General features: G+C 31.2%; 1 protein-coding gene across 1 annotated transcript in view; it reads right to left on the reverse strand.

The window, feature by feature from the left end:
• Nucleotides 1–20804, reverse strand: part of LOC127738314 (uncharacterized) — a 94579-nt gene that overhangs the window by 12270 nt on the left and 61505 nt on the right. The gene's annotated exons all lie outside the window — the stretch shown is intronic.

Raw genomic sequence — 20804 nt, forward strand, 5'->3', positions numbered from 1 at the left:
TTGAGGGTATGGAGTGTTGATGACAACCTTTGAGGGAATGGAGTGTTAATGGCAATCATTGAGGGAATGGGGTGTTGATGACAATCTTTGAGGGAATGGGGTGTTGATGGTAATCTTTGAGGAAAAGGGTTTTTGATAGCAATCTTTGAGGGAAAGGGTGTTGATGGTAATCTTTGAGGTTATGGATTGTTAATGGCAATCATTTATGGAATAGGGTGTTGATGGCAATCTTTGAGGGAATGGAGGATTAATGGCAATCATTGAGTGAATAAGGTGTTGATGGCAATCTTTGAGGGAATGGGGTGTTGATGGCAATCTTTGAGGGAATTGGGTGTTGATGGCAATCTTTGAGGGAATGTGGGTTTTTGATAGCAATCTTTGAGAGAAAGGGTGTTGATGGTAATCTTTGAAGTAATGGATTGTTAATGGCAATCATTGAGGGAATAGGGTGTTGATGACAATCTTTGAGGTAACGGATTGTTAATGGCAGTCATTGAGGGAATAGGTTGTTGATGGCAATCTTTGAGGGAATGGGGTGTTGATGACAATCTTTGAGGTAATGGATTGTTAATGGCAGTCATTGAGGGAATAGGTTGTTGATGGCAATCTTTGAGGGAATGGGGTGTTGATGATAATCTTTGAGGAAATGGAGTGTTAATGGCAATCATTGAGGGAATGGGGTGTTAATGGCAATCCTTGAGGGCACAGGGTGTAGATGGCAATATTGAGGGAATGGGTGTTGATGGCAATTTTTGAGTAAATGGAGTGATTACTGCAATCATTAAGGGAATGGGGTGTTGATGGCTATCTTTGAAGGAAAGGGCGATGATGGCAATCCTTGAGAAAATGTGGTGTTGATGGCAATCTTTGAGGGAATAGGGTGTTGATGGCAATCTTTGGGGGAATGGGGGTTTTGATGGCAATCCTTGAGGGCACAGGGTGTAGATGGCAATCTTTGAGGGAAAGGGTGTTGATGGTAATCTTTGAGGTAATATTTAAGGGAATGGAGTGTTAATGGCAATCATTGAGGGAATGGGGTGTTGAAGGCAATCTTTGAGGGAACAAGGTGTTGATGGCAATCTTTGAGGAAATGTGGTGTTGATGGCAATCTTTGAGGGAACAGGGTGTTGATGGCAATCTTTGAAACAACAAATGACTTGTGTTATGCCAATTAAAAAAAGCATAATTTGCTCCTGAATCATGAACTTCTATAGATGAGGCAAAACATTGAATGCAATGGATACAATAAAAGTAGTTTGATAAAAAAAAAAAAGAATTGGAAATTGTAATGCCATTTGCCATGTATAATTCTGTTATTCAGAAGGAGTAAAGGATAATTGACGTATAGCCCTTTTATACATATGGCAGAATTAATATTTTGCTATAGGAAACCCCAAAATTATTGATCAAAAACTAGAATAACAATTTCACATTCACATCTTGTATAGGGACACTTTGAATATCTGGGGTCCAGGAGGACTTTTTACCCACAGAATATTAATTTTCATCTGTTGCAAGGCTGTCTTATTCAGTTTGCAAGGCTTTGCAAATAAAAAAAAAATTGATTTTGAACACAATTATTTCATGCATTTTGTGGGTTCATTTTCAACCTGTCTTTGGTAATTTTATTCATTTTCAGTTCTTACCTGACCAGGATGATCTTTTTCAAAATCCATTAATTGAAAATGAAATGATTGTCCCCTTAGCTTGAAACAAAGATTCAGTGAAAAAGTTATTCAATCAATAGAATAGTTCATAAGGAATTGTAGATACAATATGCCTTAATACCTCCTTTTATAGATATGACAAAGTTCACGGGATGCAGTTATCTCTAAAATCAGTTGGATAAAAAAAAAGAAGCAGCACAAAACTATTAACTATTAAGTACAATTCAGGAGCCTCTTAAAATAATTTAAAAAGTGCTTAATTTTGATAGATAGAAAAGGAGCAAACAAATAAACTGACAAAGAAATACAGCCTCCATCCCCCTCTATTTCACTAAGCTGGAGATATAACTATATATCTAAGAAATACAGCCTCCATTCCCCTCTATTTCACTAAGCTGGAGATATAACTATATATCTATATGACTTAATAAGAGAAGATAAGACTGCATCACAAAAACACCAAAAAAAAGACATCTGACAACCAACATACTGACTTCAAATGTCTACACAAAATGTCAAGCTAGGAGTTGATGGGATTCTAAAAGAGCTTAGAAACAATTTAATAGAGACAACCAAAGATCTGCTATCAATATACAATTAGTACACGTTTGACATGTTGCCAGCATGTTGCCAGCATGTTTCCAGCAGGTTCATATTGTCTGTATTTGACCCTTAAAGTTGTTTACTTATTAAGAGATGAGAAATCTCTGATATCAAAATACTATGAATACCCTTGAATTAATATAAAGATTTGCATATCAGATAGGATGTGTCATTATGTAACAGCAAAAGGTAGCAGATCATAGGTATAGCAATACTATTTAAAGCCTGTTAAAAAACAACAGTAATATGATAAATTGCTGTGTACATCCACAAGATGTTTTACACCAAAGAATGTATCAGGATCCTTCTTATTGAATGCAATATGAATATTATCAAATCAAGACTTCAAATATCAACGTGACCTGTGCTTTATATATCTGAGAAGATGAGCAATTATTTATTAATAAAAGACATTTAAAATTCGTAAGGGTTCCGCGGAACCAGTGTCTCGCCTACTTTTGCTGTTAATTGCAGGCTCAACAAAAATGAGATGAGGAAAAAATTTAATAAAAATATTCCTCTCAATACAATTTTTTTATTGTAAGCAGCTTCTGTCCAAGTTTGGTAAAAATCCAGGATAGTTTATGAATCTAATAAATATTTTTAAAAATTTAACTGCAGACTGTATGTAATGTTAACTGGAAGAAAAACTAAGTCCATTTATAAGTAAAATATGGATAAACAAGTACAAAATTTTAATAAAAATTTCCTTCTAGATACTAGCTTTTGATCATAAACAAGCATCTGGCCATGTTTGGTACAAATCCAGGATAGTTTAAGAAAGTTATTAAAATTTTAAAAACTTTAACCACAGAGTGAATGTAATGTTTCCTGGCAGAAAAACTAAGTCCATTTATAAGTAAAATACGGAAAAACAGGATTTTTTTTTTTAAATTTACTTCTGGATACTATCTTATGATCATAAACAAGCATCTGGCCAAGTTTGGTACAAATCCAGGATAGTTTGAGAAAGTTATTAAAATTTTAAAAACTTTAACCATAGATTGAATGTAATGTTTCCTGACAGAAAAACTAAGTCCATTTATAAGTAAAATACGGGAAAACAGGATTTTTTTTTTTACAAAATTAACTTCTGGATACTATCTTATGATCATAAACAAGCTTCTGTCAAAGTTTGGTAGAAATCTAGGTTAGTTTAAGAAAGTTATTAAAATTTCAAAAACTTTAACCACAGAGTGAATATTTGTGGACGCCGCCGACGACGACGGAATGTAGGATCACTATGTCTCGCTTTTTCGACAAAAGTCGTAGGCTCGATAAAAATCCGCAGTCTGACAAAATTTTAAATGGATTGCATTGTTTTAAGGATGGAAAAACGAAAATTTCCTTAAGAAAATTTCAAAATAAAATTTCAAGACAACTGGACTAGAGTGTTAACCCTTATGCCTATGTATATTTAGCACTTTTATCCAAATTCATTGACTTAAATAAAATCACAATACAACCTGTTTATCGTTTCTTTTCCCTGTACCTGTACTTAAATTCGGATAACAACTATTAGTTATGTAACCCTATACATGTATTCCATATTAAGATTATAATCTATTGTTTCTCTGATCTAGAAGTAAGGAAGTAACATATCAATTACATGTCTTATATTTTGGGGGGTATTTTAAAATGTTAAATTTATATGATTATTATTGATTCCATGAAATTCCAATGATTACTTCATCAAATATTTTTATTTCTAATATAAACTTGTGTTACCTTGTTTTGTACGAAATTACCATGCACGGTAGTGATTGAGTAGGAACACAGAATTCCCAGTCCAATGTTGATAAAAGTCATGTCCCAATCTGACTATATTATTTGGTATATTCCTGTGGGCAGTGAGGGTATTGACCATATATTAACCACATGACAAGAATGAAGACAATGCTTACACTGCTCGGTAAGAGAACTGGTAGTATTATACACTGTACATTTTTGTTTGTTTGTTGCTGACATAAATAACATGTATTTAAAAATTACTATAAAATTTCAGAATAAATTTAACACAGCTTCACTGATAGTTTAAACAATCTTTTATTCGAAATATATCGAAATTGGATTGGGAAACTGGCTTAAAGCCTATGTATACCCACTCTGGTTGTGAAATAAACTGATATTTTATATTTTACTTGTATGATGTTTTCCTCAGCGAAGCATTCCTATTAAAGATCCAAAGAATGAGAAACATATAATGAGACCAAGCTGTGCAGTCATAAAACTCTTGAGTACCATTATACTCAGACTCAGAATTCAACCAATGAAAACACTGGAATGAGTGTTTCGAGCCCAATTTTGTACTCTGAGTACTGAGTAAAGTTTTATGACCAAGAGCGTAGAGCTCTGAAGAGAATCAAATTCCCACCTAGTTGGTTGCATACTTGACCAAAAAAGATTGATTTTGTCAGTTCTTTAAAATAAATTTTACTGAACTACAGTTTCCTAACTTTGTTCTTTCAGCATTAGACTGAATTTTGAGAAATGACTTTCCTTTAGAGGATGTTTTGAAATTTCAGACTATTAAAATCATCATAGATACCTGGATTAAAATTTTGTATGCCAGACGTGCATTTCGACTACATACTCATTAGTGATATTTAGATAGAAAAAGATTAAAAAGGCCAAACAAAGTGCCAAGTTAAAAAGCAGTGAGGCCAAAATTCCGAAGGTTTTGCAAAATAAAATAATCTATTCCTGGGATAGAAATTTTTTTAGTATTTCGAAAAGTTCAAAGTTTTGTAAACAGTTAATTCAAATACATGTATACCAATGTTCTGTTTTAAGCACCAAGCATTTCAATATCATGTTTTGCTCATGTCTTTTTAGGGGGGTTTATTTTGTGTTATTTGTTTAACTTTTGTTCAGGTATGACATGATGAACTTAAAAAAAAAAACATGTAAATGGTAAACATACCATACTAAATTTGAATTATGATGTTTTAAATACTTTTTTCTTGGCAGAGCTTAGATATGTGACAGGGGAAATAATCAAGTAAATCCCCTCTATGAAGAGATAAATGTTGACATATGTCCAAAAACAAAGAAAAAGAACCTTTTAAATCCTCATTAATAGAAATATAACATGTAGCATTTACTATCAAATTAAGAAGATGTAGTTAATGATTGCCAGTGAAAGAACTATAGGTCACTGTATGTCTTTCAACAATGAGCAAAACCCATATGGTATAGTTAGCTATAAAAGGCCCCATCATGATAATATGACAAACTGTTAAATAATTAAATCGAGAAATCTATATATGAGTGATTATTACTTCAAGTATTGGATAAATAAAACCAAAATAGAGTTTTAAATATACTTGTATATGTTAGCGGCAACAAGAAAAATTAGGCATTAAGCTTAAATCCTAAGCAATAAGCTAACGCCTAGGCATGAAGTTATTGATTTTCAGGCATTAAGCTTATTTCCTGAAATCTGATGATGATTATTCAACCTATTGCCAAATATAATTTCAGGCTATAAGTGAACTTTGGGATTTTTCTTTATATCTTCCATGTTAATGTACATTCAGGTGATATATTCTTGATGTCAAGTTGTTTATATTGTATTCCAAATATTTATATACATTAATTTCATGAATTTAACAGATATTTAAATATTCATAACAGTATTTACTTGTATGATTATGTTTCAAACAAGTGATTGTATCTAATGAAAGGAGGGTGATTGATGATTGATGATTCAATCAGAAATTTACTTGACGAAAATTCGCACTTCACTGGTCGAGCTGGTTTTGGTCTCAGCGTCAAAAGTAGAAAAATGTAGATATGAATTTTTACTCACATTATCGTTCCGTTGATTTCATTGAATATGTAAAACATTACTGTTCAACATTTTGTTCAAAAAAAAAGTAAAGGAGAACATGAGGAAAATTAATATAAAAAAGTTTTTTTAGAGGAACTGTTTGGTACTTTGGAAAAGGCATATAAAGAGGTCATGGCGACAGAGACTGTGTGATTTAACCAACTTAATAATGCCTATGCAAATATTTATCGTGATTCCATTGCTATTCAAATATTTTTCGGGATTCCATTGAATTATTTCTTTAACTTTTTGAAAATTGTAACATGAAGAAAAAGTATTTAAGGAAGGGAGTAGTAGTTAGACACATTTTATCCATAGAGTTCAACAGTAGAGAACAGGTTGATTTAATGGATTTCCAATAAAACTCAAGTGGAAACTATAAATTTCTATAGAATCACCTAACAAACATTTGTAACATTAGAGCTCTCATGTCAAAATGTGCTTCAGAGGTGACTTTCGATATAATTGATGTTTTCACAATTTTTGGTGCCTGGACACATTTTACAGGATTTAAGCTTAAATCCTAGAATTTAAGAATAATGCCCAACATCATTTAGGAAATAGACTTAAACTGCAAAGTGACAATGGTCGTGATTTACAGCGTTGGTTGTTTCCGAGTTAAAACTAAGGTGACTTTATCTCAGGTAGTTGACATTTTAAACTTTAGTTCTTGTCATGTTATTATGTACCAAATGTATTTTAACTTTCAATAAATGTCTTTTTATTTATCAGTATTTACATTTTAGGCATTAAGACTAATGTCTGGACACATTTTACAGGATTTAAGAATAATGCCTAACATCATTTAGGCAATAGACTTACTGACTAGGCGTTAGCTTATTGCCTAGGATTTAAGCTTAATACCTAATTTCACTTATTGCCGTTAACATATACATTGTCTATTAAAAGCATAATGCAGTATTAACATGGGTTTTGTTGTCTTTGATTTCTATAATTGTATTTACATGTAGAAAGACAAAAATCCAATACACTTAGGTATCCACCCCAACTTGACTACTTTAGGGTGTTGGTTCACTTTACCCACAAAAGCATAATGATAAAATGTATATCATAGGGCAAATGTTATTGTTAATTGTTGAGAAAACAAGATGAACTGGATACCTTCCTTTAAGGCCGTACCTAACACTACAGGGAGATAACTCTGTAAAAATCAGCTAAACGTTTTAATTACGTTCTATTGTTAAGGAAATATTAAGCTTCTCAATGATCAAAATTAGTGTTTGTCAAACTGCTATATAATCAATGAAATTTTTCTGATAAAGGGGTTGGTTCAAATTTTTTGAAATTTTTATATTTTTGTCAAAGGGTCAAAGTTAACATTTTGTTAAAATTTTATAAAAATTCAACGAGCCAAATTAATATTAGTCAAGGTGTTTGGTACCATCTTAATCATATTTTAATTTATATAAATATTGGTATTTTTCCTTTAATAGCTGCTTAAGTATACAAGTACCCATATTAAAACACTTTCTTATTTGTTTATCATATGACTAACCTTTATTTCACAATGAATCAAAGCAGAAAAATATTTTATTGAATAAATCTTCATTTAACTATATAATAAATTATTTTTTGTGCCAATTTTACAAAATCTATAAATAAAGTATCACATAGAAGTTCAATAACCTATGATTTTTAAAGTGCATTTGCTTGATTATGATAGTAAACAAAAGCGAAAAGTTTCAAATAAAGGATTGGGCCAATTCAATGTATCTAGTTTATATATGTAAAATGTTATTTATATTAGTTTAAACTGTTTACAGGATATATAAATAGTATCTATAATTATCATGGGACATCCCAATTTAATATGATAAAAACCACATTTCTACATTCAGACTGACCACACATATAACAATCAAAATGAAGACTGTTGTTAAACTGTTAATGAAGACTGTAATTAAACTGCTGGGTAAGAAAATACACAAATCTAAGACAAAAAAGCTTTGATTATAATGTAAAAGATTTTTGGCCCCAAAATATAGCAGTTTTACAAAATTGTTAAAATGTAAACTTTTAGCTATTTTTTGGAAAGTAGAATACTTCTGCTACATACATATTGGCAGTTTTTGACAATACAATGCATATATATCGGGTACTTGCATCATTAAGTCATGATAAATTACTGAAATTTTCACAATTTTAGATTTGAGTTAAATGGAAGTGGCCACATTTGTGTTCATTCTTAATATTTAAATGCATGTTGTATTTGATGATAATACATAACATATATAAAGGTTGAGAGTGAACACAGATGCAGCCACTTTCATTTTTGACAAAAACCATCTGAAAAGTGACATATTATGGCATATTTGATAGATTTTACATATGTAAGCTTGAATCTGAGCGTCTTTAATGATAAAATCAGTTCAAATCTGTCACATAAACTAATTGAATCGACTGAAGTAGACACTTAAGTGTTTTTAAAAAGTGACGAAAATCTTTCATCAGATGAACCTGAAATTTGAGGCCAAAATCAGCCTTTACCTTGTTTTCTTTAAATCTGACCCAGGGAAAAAATGAAAAGATTCTTCTGTTCAAGATGAAACCTTTGCCCACTGTATACCAAAATTCTTTTTAAAGCACCAAAGTATTTCAATATAAACCTTTTGTCTGTGTTTTTTTTATCTATATAGTGTTATTTGTTTAACTTTTGTTTAGGTATGACATGATGAACTTACAAATTAAGATCATATAAATGTTATACATACCATAATGAATTTAAATTTTGATATGTAAAATACTTTTTTCTTGGCAAAGCATAGATATGTGACTGGGAAAATTATAAATCCCCCTGTAGTTATTCTATGGAGAGATTAATGTTGACATCACAAACAAATTGTTTAACCCCTCCATATTCTTTGTGTGCCTGTCCAAAGTCAGGAGCCTGTAGTTCAGTGGTTGCAGTTGGTTTAAGTCTGTCATATTTGTTGTAAAATTAAAAAGATGTGGTATTATTGCCAGTGAGACAACTAACCATCAGAGACCATATGACATAGATTTAAGAAACCATAATCAACCATAGGTCACCATACGTCACCATACATTCAATAATGAGTAAATCCCATGGCGAATAGTAAGCTATAAAACATCTAATCATGTTACCATGACAAAATGCAAAACAAAAGGAACTAACAAAAACTTTGCTTGTCTAATTATATCTTAAGGTAATAAACCTTTTAATATGGATGGATAAAAAAAAAAAAGAATTTTTGATATATTCATACTATTAAAAGCATAATGATTAAAAAATATTGCAGAACTAAATTTTATAGTAAATGGTCATTGCTAATTGTTGATAAAATAAGATAAACTGAATACCTTCATTTAATCCAACATTATATTTATGTTAATACTGGTATTTTTCCATAGCTGCATTGGTACACAGGTATGAATCAAAACAGAAAATATTTTCTAGAATATCTCTAAAAAAGAAAATTAATGACTATTTTTGTTGTGCTAACTATAAAAAAATCTAGGATATGGTATAGAAGTTCAATGACAACTATGAATATGATTTATAAGCCCCTTACTTGATTATGATCTTAAATAAACAACAATGAAAAAGTTTCAAATAAAGGATAGGTGCTGATTGACGTATTTAGTAAATATATGAACAATGTATTCAGGATATATAAATACAAATGAAGTATCTAAATATAAATGGAACATCCCAATTTAATAATATTTTATGACCACATACATAAAGACTGACCACACAGATAACAATCAAAATGCAGACTGTTAAACTGTTAATGAAGGCTGTAGTTAAACTGTTGCGTAAGAAAATAAATAAATCTAACAAAAAAAGTTTAATTATATTATATAATGATTTCACATTATCTTTTCAAAATGTATTTTATCAATTTTTTTATGCATTATTTTAACTTAAAAATTTGACCCAGGGAATTTAAAGTTACTCATGAAATAGGCTTTGTCCTTTCCTAATATACCAATTGGTCATTTTTTTAAAAACAAGTTTCAGTTTGTATTCATCTCTTCGAACTGATCAGCTGGAGGAAAATTATGAGCCCATTGCTTTTAAGAAAAAGGTTGCTTGCATGAAGTAAGTAAAATGTGATAAAAAATAAATCAGTTATTGACTTTTTTTTTAAATTAATAAGATACCCACAAAATGATGCAAAAGATAAATGACAAACAGAAAAGATTGTTGCTTTTAAGAAAAAGGTTGCTTGCATGAAGTAAGTAAAATGTAATAAAAAATATATCAGTTATTGACTTTTTTTTAAAATTAATAAGATACCCACAAAATGATGCAAAAGATAAATGACAAACAGAAAAGATTGTTCCTTTTACTTTGGTAGTTGTATAATCAAAATGTGTTTGTGCCATTTAAAATAAATGGATAATGTGTCCATGGGACACAGATGATGCCCTGGCTTGCATATAACATTATAGAGGGACATAACTCAAGAACAGTAAAAGTGACGCTACCCAAATTCCTACTTGATCCGAGTTTTGTGGTAATTCGCATTGTGTATAAGTTTCATAACATTTGGTTGAGGCAAACTTAAGTTAGAGAACAGAAACGAAAAAAATTTAGCAATTTTTCCATTTGTAAAGGGGCATAACTCTAGAAAGTTAAAAATGTGATGCAACCCTAAATTCAAACTAGATCAGTGTTTTATGGTAATGAGCATTGTGTATAAGATTCATAACATTTGGTTGAGGCAAACTTAAGTTAGAGAACGGAAATGAAAAATTCAGCAATTTTTCCATTTGTAAAGGGGCATAACTCTAAAAAGGTAAAAGTGACACCACCAAATTTCGATCTTGATCTGTTTTTTGTGGTAATAAGCATTGTGAATAAGTTTCATAACATTTGGTTGAGACAAACTAAAGAGAACGGAAACCAATTTCTGGACGTACGGACATACAGACATTCAGACGGACAAGGGTAAAACTTAATGCCCCCTCTGCTACAGCAGGGGTGTAATAAACTAGTCCAACATAGTAATACTACAATGTTCTGTTTTCACCAGCAAAGAGTAAAATAAATTCTTTTTTCAACTCCCACGAGTCCCATACCTTTATAACAGTAGAACATGATTTTCCTTTCAAATAACCACTGCTAAAGGAGGGTGGTTACATTTCTTCTAGTTTAAGGAAAGCACTGCTGTATACACTCAAGGGTCTATATACAATAATCAGGAGATCCAGCTCCATCCCATGCTTAACACATTTAATCTCTTTGATTCATCATTCAGAGCACCAAATGTTACAGTATAACATGATTTTGTTCTTCCAAAATTACAACTGTACCAGTCAGGGCCTCAACCTTGGACCCCTGAAGCAGTAAGACACCTCGTTACCAACTGAACTAAAGTATTATTCCACTAGCGCAGATATAGGATGATGGTTATATCTACTAGGTCAAGGGAAGCACCACTGAATTACAGAAAGCTCTCATTACTGCATATAAAGTCATGTAAACGTTAAAAATTGTTGATTGGTGTATGTGACTTAAACTGGCCTTCACAGTAAGAGCATTAATCAATTGTTATATAAGTAAAGTTAGGAATACAAATCAATGATAGTACGTGCTTGCATACACAAATCAATCAAATTAAAAACACTTGTTTATGTAACGCTTTCAGTTTCATAAAAATTTAAAGAGAACCAAGTATCTAAACCGCAGTTTAATTGCACAATTAGTAATTATTGTGTAATACGCAATTCGGAAGTCATCATATGAAACCGGAAGAGAATTTCAAACAACTGAAAACTTCACATGTAAGATTATATTACTGTTTCAATGAATCAAAAAATATTAGGATATAGGACATTAAATTCGAGTAAAATAAATGAATCCCCGATAATATCTGTAATATAGTATCGAAACTTTGATGCTTTGTATTCTGTTATGATGTAAGTGGTGATATTATTTATTGGTAACATCAAATCAAAGCATTCCTCTGTGCTGCCATCCAGCCAATTATTTAGCTAGACAGACAATTTTCTTATCTTATTTTCACTATTTTTCAATGTACCACTCCTGTAAAATATTTGAAGACACCCATCAAAGCTTTTGGTCCAAAATGTAAATTTGTACTCAGACACATTCGTTTAATAAAACAAGAGGCTCTCAAGAGCCTGAATCGCTCTCCTGTTATTTTTTTTTGCTTAAATCTTTCATCAATGATTATTTTTGCTTTTTACCCATATGTTCCATTTTAGCCATAGTGTCTATGTTTCTTGACGTACAAGGAAATGAAATACAAAATTTATACTAGATTCATTTTAGAAGATTTTTAAAGTTTTAAAAAACATAAAACAACTTGTGTAAAATTGTCCTTAAAGGGCAATAACTCCTTAAGGGTCAATTGACAATTTTGGTCATATAAACTTTTTTGTAGATCTTACTTTGCTGAACATTTTTGCTGTTTACAGTTTATCTTTATCTTCAATAATATTCAAGATAATAACCAAAAACTGCAAAATTTCCTTAAAACAACCAATTTAGTGGCAGCAACCTAACAATGGGTTGTTCGATTCGTCTGAAAATTTCAGGGCTGATAGATCTTGACCTTTTGAACATTTTTACCCATGTCAAATTTGCTGTTAATGCTTTAGTTTCTGAGATATAAGCCAAAAACTGCATTTCACCCCTATTTTCTATTTTTAGCCATGGAGGCCATGTTTGTTGAGGGATCAAAATTTCGGATACAATTCATAAACTAGATTCCTAAAGGAACATTCATTCAAAGTGAAGAAGTATTAGGCACAATAGTTTCAGAAGAGAAGATTTTTAAATGTTAGCAAACTTGATGAACACATTGCGTAAAATTGTCTTTAAAGGGAAATAACTCCTTAAGGGGTCAATTGACAAATTTGGTCATTTTACTTTTCTGTAGATCTTACTTTGCTGAACATTATTGCTGTTTACAGTTTATATCTATCTATAATAATATTCAAGGTAATAACAAAATCTGCAAAATTTCCTCAAAACTACCAATTGGTTGTTCGATTTGTCTCAAAATTTCAGGGCTGATAGATCTTGACCAATTGAACAATTAAACCCATGTCAGATTTGCTCTAAAAGCTTTAGTTTTGGAGATATAAGCCAAAAACTGCATTTGACCCCTATGTTCTATTTTTAGCTATGGCGGCCATGTTTGTAGATGGATTAAAACTTCGGATACAATTTATAAACTAGATATCCTAAGGAACATTTAGATGAAGTTTGAAGGTAATTGGCCCAGTAGTTTCAGAGGAGAAGATTTTTAAATGTTAGCAAACTTGATGAACAAATTGTGTAAAATTGTCTTTAAAGGGCAATAACTCCTTAAGGGGTCAATTGACAATTTTGGTCATTCAAAAATTACTTTGCTGAACATTATTGCTGTTTACAGTTTATATCTATCTATAATAATATTCAAGATAATAACAAAAAACTGCAAAATTTCCTTAAAACTACCAATTTAGTGGCAGCAACCCAACAATGAGTTGTTCGATTCGTCTGAAAATTTCAGGGCTGATAGATCTTGACCAATTGAACAATTTTATCCCATGTCAGATTTGCTCTAAAAGCTTTAGTTTTTGAGATATAAGCAAAAAACTGCATTTGACCCCTATGTTCTATTTTTAGCCATGGCGGCCATGTTTGTCGATGGATCAAAACTTCGGATCCAATTTATAAACTAGATACCCTAAGGAACATTTAGTTAAAGTTTGAAGGTATTTGGCCCAGTAGTTTCAGAGGAGAAGATTTTTGAAATAGTTTACGATGACAGACGACGACAGACGACGACGACAGACGACGGCAAGTGATGGCATAAGCTCACATGGGGTCCGCCCCGGTGAGCTAAAAAGAGAGCATTTGTGCATATTTACAAAGACATTAGAAGTATTTGAAACTATAATTCAATGTGTATAAATTTAGTGGCTAACCCCAGCTACATCATTAGCTTTACTCTTCCCAAGTAAGGCAGAAGCTATAGGAATGAATGGGAACAATAGTATTTGAAAAAAGTGTGGGAAACTACTTTGATATCAATATGCAGGTAATTTGTACCATCATTTATTGAATTACTTACACAAGCATGAGATACTGATAAAACACTTTAATATTTCTAATTAAATGACTTAATTTGATATTTTACCTTTTATATTTAATTATGAATACAAAAAAATGTACATCAAATTAAGAAGCTATTACGTTCATTTATCATTGAGATTTTTCAAGAATGGACTAAAATGTGAGATTTATTATTGCGATGTCAAGAAAATCTGCATACAGCTATATGTATCAAATATCAGAATGCAAGTTCTCATTATTGCGACACTCGCCAAGTAGCATTATTTGCATTAATAAAAACCTCGCAATAATTTCTTAATTAACAGTAGTAATATTTTATAAATTTTGATTTACTAAGGTACTATATGCAAGTGCATATATAAAATTCAGCTGATAGACATCTCATTTTTTTAAATTAAGGGCAAATAACAAAATAACAAAAGATGGTTGTGTATGATTAAAATGATGTTTATACTGTCTGCAAGTAAATTTAATATATCATAAAACATCATTGGTTTCACAATATGTCTTCAGAATTCAGAATTCTGCACATGATCTTTTGATCCCCATGTGATCACTCAGGACACAGCTTGGCAGGATAAAAACCCATTCACACTCATAATGTATGCTTGAGGTACAAAACTCAATTCCTACTTAAAGTGTATGTTAGTAAGATTTCAGGGTTAACCAGACTTTTCCCAAACATTTTTCAGGTATGAGCTACATTTTCAGGAGACTCACTAAAAATGCAAAATTAACACTGGTTGTTTCCACAGGAGTTGATTGTGAGAGAAACAATACACCTTATCTCTATTTGGAAATCTGCGCTGATTGAACTTTTCACGTCATACAACAATCACTTTTCCATTTTGGCGTCAGATATTTTCTATTGTGACATCAAAATTTTACAGGAACCTTTGTGATGTCCAGTAATGGGGGACAAATAGCGATAAGGTGTATTGGTAAAAGTGTTGACCATTCTGATTGTCTAACAAAAATGCAGGCCATAACATTTCTATTATCATAATAGACCAATAAATGGTATACACAAAAATTTTCATTTACTGCAAATGTACTATGGGGCAGCCATTTCAAAGGCATAACAATGTAGATGTTTTTTTTAAAATCAGATAAAAGTTTTAGTAATTATACCCAAAATGTTTAAGAAGGACATTCTCAACCATGTATCAGAAATTGTTATACCTCATATCTGCATATTTTCTATTATATTTAAAATGGGTTGTACATGGGTTGTACATGGCAGATCTTTGATTGTAACTATTCTTAATTTTTATAGACTCTGGACGATTTAGACCTTGACATATGGTATTCACACCTTTTTTGTTGTTTTGTTGCTGTCTAATTGATACATACCCCACGTCTCTGTTTCTTCCTTTATTACGAATGAATGGAGATGTGGGAAATATGTCAACTGAATAATAAAAAAGGAGCACAAAAGACATTTAGAAGTGGACACACCTTATTGAACAATAGACAAAAGAACAATCAATTTTCAATATTCCTACATGTACAAATAAAAACATGAAGATATAAGTCAAGACAATCAATATTGGTGTTTCAGACATGGGACAGGCAGTTTTGTCTGAATTTGTATCAGAATTTATACAAGATGAAAATAGTGATAATAACTAATGACATCTTGTTTGGTTTTAAATTTCAATTATTTCTGATTTTTAATTACTGATCATCCACACAAGGAAGAAAAATTCTATTCATCATACAATCTTGATTTTTCCATTCCTCCTTTAATTATTAGTACAAATCTTCATAAACTTATTATAAACACAGTTGTAAACAACTGAAAATTTTTGGTTGTGTGGGATTAAATAAATGGAATCCCAGTAATTATAAAAAATAGGAATATCCTGGATAAAAAAGATAAATAAAACCTTCTATGGTCTTCACAAAAAATAGTATTTGCCATATATCAACCCAATATGATGATCAATATACCATTGCTAGGTAAGAAAAAAATACATAAATCCAACAAAAATTATTAAAACTAACAACTAATTAAATTATATTATATACCATCTTATCAGACATGTCCCACATGGTTTTTTTTATGTGTTTATCTTTTATTTCTGATTTTTTTGTATGTCATGAATATATATATTGGAGCTAATATTTTTATCTTTTATTGAAAAGGATCAAATGCTATGTGACAAAATAGAAACTTGAAACTTAAATCTATTTGAAGGACACTTTTCATTCATTTACCTTTATATCGTATGACCTATAATAAAATATTTGTAAAGCAGACAAAATATAGTTTTGTTATTTTTTTTTTTTAAATCTAGCACATATGGGACTGTTAAGAAACTATTTTATCGCAGCCACATTTTTGTGTACCTGTCCCAGGCCAGGAACCTTGTCAGACTTTGTTGTAACAGGGAATAGTTGAGATCACAAGAAACTATCATATTCCTGCCACATTTTTGTGTACCTTTCCCAGGCCAGGAACCTTGTCATAAGTTGTTGTAACAGGGGAGGGTTGAGATCACAAGAAACTATCATATCCAAGTCACATTTTTGTGTGCCTGTCCCAGGCCAGGAACCTTGTCAGAAATTGTTGTGAAAGGGTTGAGATCAAAAGAAACTATCATATCCCAGCCACATTTGTGTGTACCTGTCCCAGGCCAGTAACCTTTTCAGAAATTGTAACAGGGGATGGTTGAGATCACAAGAAACTATCATATCCCTGCCACATTTTTGTATACCTGTCCCAGGCCAGGAACCTTGTTAGAAGTTGTTGTAACAGGGGATGGTTGAGATCACAAGAAACTATCATATTCCAGCCACATTTTTGTGTGCCTGTCCCAGGCCAGGAACCTTGTCAGACGTTGTTGTAACAGGGAATAGTTGAGATCACAAGTCACTATCATATCCCAGCCACATTTGTGTTTACCTGTCCCAGGCCAGGAACCTTGTCAGAAGTTGTTGTAACAGGGGATGGTTGAGATGACAAGAAGCTATCCTATCCCAGCCACATTTTTGTGTGTCTGTCCCAGGCCAGGAACCTTGTCAGAAGTTGTAACAGGGGATGGTTGAGATCACAAGAAACTATCATATCCCAGCCACATTTTTGTATACCTGTCCCAGGCCAGGAACCTTGTCAGAAGTTGTAACAGGGGATGGTTGAGATCACAAGAAATTATCATCCCAGCCACATTTTTGTATCTCTGTTAAATAAAGAATTGCCATTTTTTTTAAGCTTATTTGATGTTATGGTGAAAAGAATCTAAAATTTTAGCTATTTTTTTAGGGAAAACTTGTACGAGAAAAACAACTTTTATAAAAAAAAAAATTTAATTTGGAATTATTCAAAACAAAATTTTAAAAGTAAAAGATTCTTGCATTCATTCAAATTAATTTCGTTTTCCTAACAATCAACAGTATTTCAATTTTTCTTATGAGTAAACTGTACAATAACCTAAACTGGGCAATATTTCATTTCATTGCTGATTTATATACTTGAATAATCAAATACATTTTGTACATCTTCAGGTTTAAGTTTGACCAGTTTTTAAAGCATCAACTTTTAAATATAAAAATAAGGAGATGTGGTATGATTGCCAATGAGACATTACTTCCCACCAAATGAAGAGGAAATAAAAATCAACATTAGCATTTAATCAAGATGGGGAAGATACATTACCATACAACTTACCCTTATTGTTTATTTATAATTTAATTATTGCTGATTTATAATTAATTATTGATGATTAGGAAGAAAATTGTTATTTAAAAAAATACAATTAGTTCTCTGGTCCTATAATTTTTTTATTAGATCAGTAAATTCATGGTCCATTTACAAACTTATTATTGACCGAGTAGTAAACAGGTGATTTTTTCTGGACATTATCCAAAGGAATTTCTATCATAAAAAATTGGAATATCCTAATATAAATGAATATAAATGTCTATGGTCAGTGAACACAAATGAAGATCATTGTATCACTGCTTGGTAAGGACATAGTAAGTCCTATAAAATCATTAGTTTAAATTGATTTACTGTTTATAGATCAAACATGTTCCACATAAACTATTTTGTTTATGTTTTATATTTAATGATGAAATTTAATGCCCAAATGACACATTGGAAACTATAAACATATATTAATTTGAAGGACACTTTTCCTTTATTTATATCTATTTAGTATGACACAGCAAAGACCAATAAAAAAACATTTGAAAACACAATTTTCCATCAAGTGTTCTTACAACAAATATTTACTTGATCAATACAAACTGTCTTCCTCATGCATGGCATGTCTATGTCTCACTTAAAGGATGACCTCTAACATTTTAGAACCTTTTTTAAAAAAAAAAAGTTAGAAGATCAAAGGCATAAATGACCCAAGGTTGCTTATAATATTTCTTAAACATTGGTGAATTGTCTATAATATAAAAAAATAAAATGCTCCGCAGGGCGCAGCTTGATACGACCGCAGAGGTCGAACCCTGAACAGTTGGGGCAAGTATGGACACAACATTCAAGCTTGATACAGCTTTGCATTTGGATTGTGATTAAATATTTGACACAGCATAGGTTTCTGACACAGAATGAATGTGGTCTAAGAACTTAAAAATTTTAAATTGGACATTCACCTATTATGGTCCAATATCCAAAATCTAAATACATGGTTAGATTCAGCATATCAAAGAACCCCAAGAATTCAATTTTTGATGAAATCAAACAAAGTTTAATTTTGGACCTTTTTGACCTCAATGTGGACAAAGTTGATAACGGGGCCCAAAAATCAAAATCTAAATACATGGTTAGATTCAGCATATCAAAGAACCCCATATATTCAATTTTTGTTGAAATCAAACAAAGTTTAATTTTGGACCAACTTGAAAACTGGGCCCATAATCAAAAATCTAAATACATGTTTAGATTCAGCATATCAAAGAACCCTAAGAATTCAATTTTTGTTAAAATCAAACTAAGTTTAATTTTGGACCCTTTGGACCTTAATGTAGACCAATTTGAAAACGGAACCAAAAATTAAGAATCTAAATACACGGTTAGATTATGCATATCAAAGAACCCCAATAATTCAATTTTTGATGAAATCAAACAAAGTTTAATTTTGGACCCTTTGGACCTCAATGTGGACCAATTTAAAAACGGGGCCCAAAATCCAAAAACTAAATACACGGTTAGATTCAGCAGAAGAGTGGTGCAAAATGAATAACATGTTCATTAATGCAAATAAAACAAAATGTTTGGTTACTGGAACAAAGCAGAAACTATCAATTCAGACTTATCAACCAAACTTAATAATAGATTCAAAAGTATTACAAAATTCTTCATGTGAAAAATTATTAGGTGTTAAAATTGACAGCACACTTAACTGGAGAAATCAAATTGACCAAGTTTGTGCTAATATATCATCCAGAATATACCTTCTTTCTAAAATAAAGAAATTTTTAGACATAAATGCAAGGAAAACATATTACAATGGATATATTCTGCCCCTGATTGACTACTGCTGTATTATTTGGGGTGAATGTAAAAATGAAGGGATAGCAAGAATTTTAAAACTCCAAAAAAGGGCAGCAAGATTAATTCTAGATGCAGATCCTTTATCCCCCTCAGCCCCCTTATTTAAAAAACTTGGGTGGATGACAGTTGACAATAGAATAAAATACCACAAATATTTACTTCTATATAAATGTATGCTTATGGAAGCACCAATGTACCTAGTTCAAAAGTTTAAACTGAAATCAGATAATAATCCTTACTCCCTGAGAGGCGTCACTCAAGGTAATCTGATAGTTCCTAAGCCAAAAGCTGAGCTATTTAAGAAATCTTTTGTTTATTCTGGATCAGTGTTATGGAATGGACTACCACACAAAATGCGTAAAGCTCAAAACACTTATACTTTTAAACAAAGTATCAAGAAGTACTTAACACAGTCCTGATAAGATTATATTTTCTACAATGTATTTGTATATTCTTTTATTTTTATTTGTATTTGATTTTTTGACTACATGTACATCTTGAACAGCCTTATATCTTATCATGTTAGTAATATTACATTGAACTAATTGACTGTAAATTAACTTTGTGTAAATATCTGTTTTTGATTGTATTGTAATTTGTATGTGAGGGCCTCAGGGAAGATTAGTTTATTGTAACTAACTGAGTTTACCCTTTAAATAAAGAATTTATTATTATTATTATTATTATATTAAAGAACCCCAAGAATTCAAGAATAAAACCCCATTGAAATTGGTCAAGAAATAAGCAATTCATACGAAGTATCTTCTTTTGCACAATACTGTGCAATTAAATATTTCTTGCTATTGCGCAATACTGTACAATTAACAATTTCTTGCTATTGCGCAATATTGTGCTATTGGATATTTCTTGCTATTGCGCAATACTGTGCAATTGAAGATTTCTTGCTATTGCGCAATACTGTGCAATTGAAGATTTCTTGCTATTGTGCAATACTGTGCAATTGAAAATTTCTTGCTATTACACAATACTTATTATATAATAATTTACACATCCTGTTTGGTGTGTATCTCCTACCATATCATTATTATTTGCTTTTAAATATAAATCAGAAATAACCAACTTAAAATGGAAAATTTAAAAGAAAAAAAA

This window comes from Mytilus californianus, unplaced genomic scaffold, assembly GCF_021869535.1.
Source record: "Mytilus californianus isolate M0D057914Y unplaced genomic scaffold, xbMytCali1.0.p SCAF_4, whole genome shotgun sequence".
In the NCBI taxonomy this organism is placed as follows: domain Eukaryota; kingdom Metazoa; phylum Mollusca; class Bivalvia; order Mytilida; family Mytilidae; genus Mytilus; species Mytilus californianus.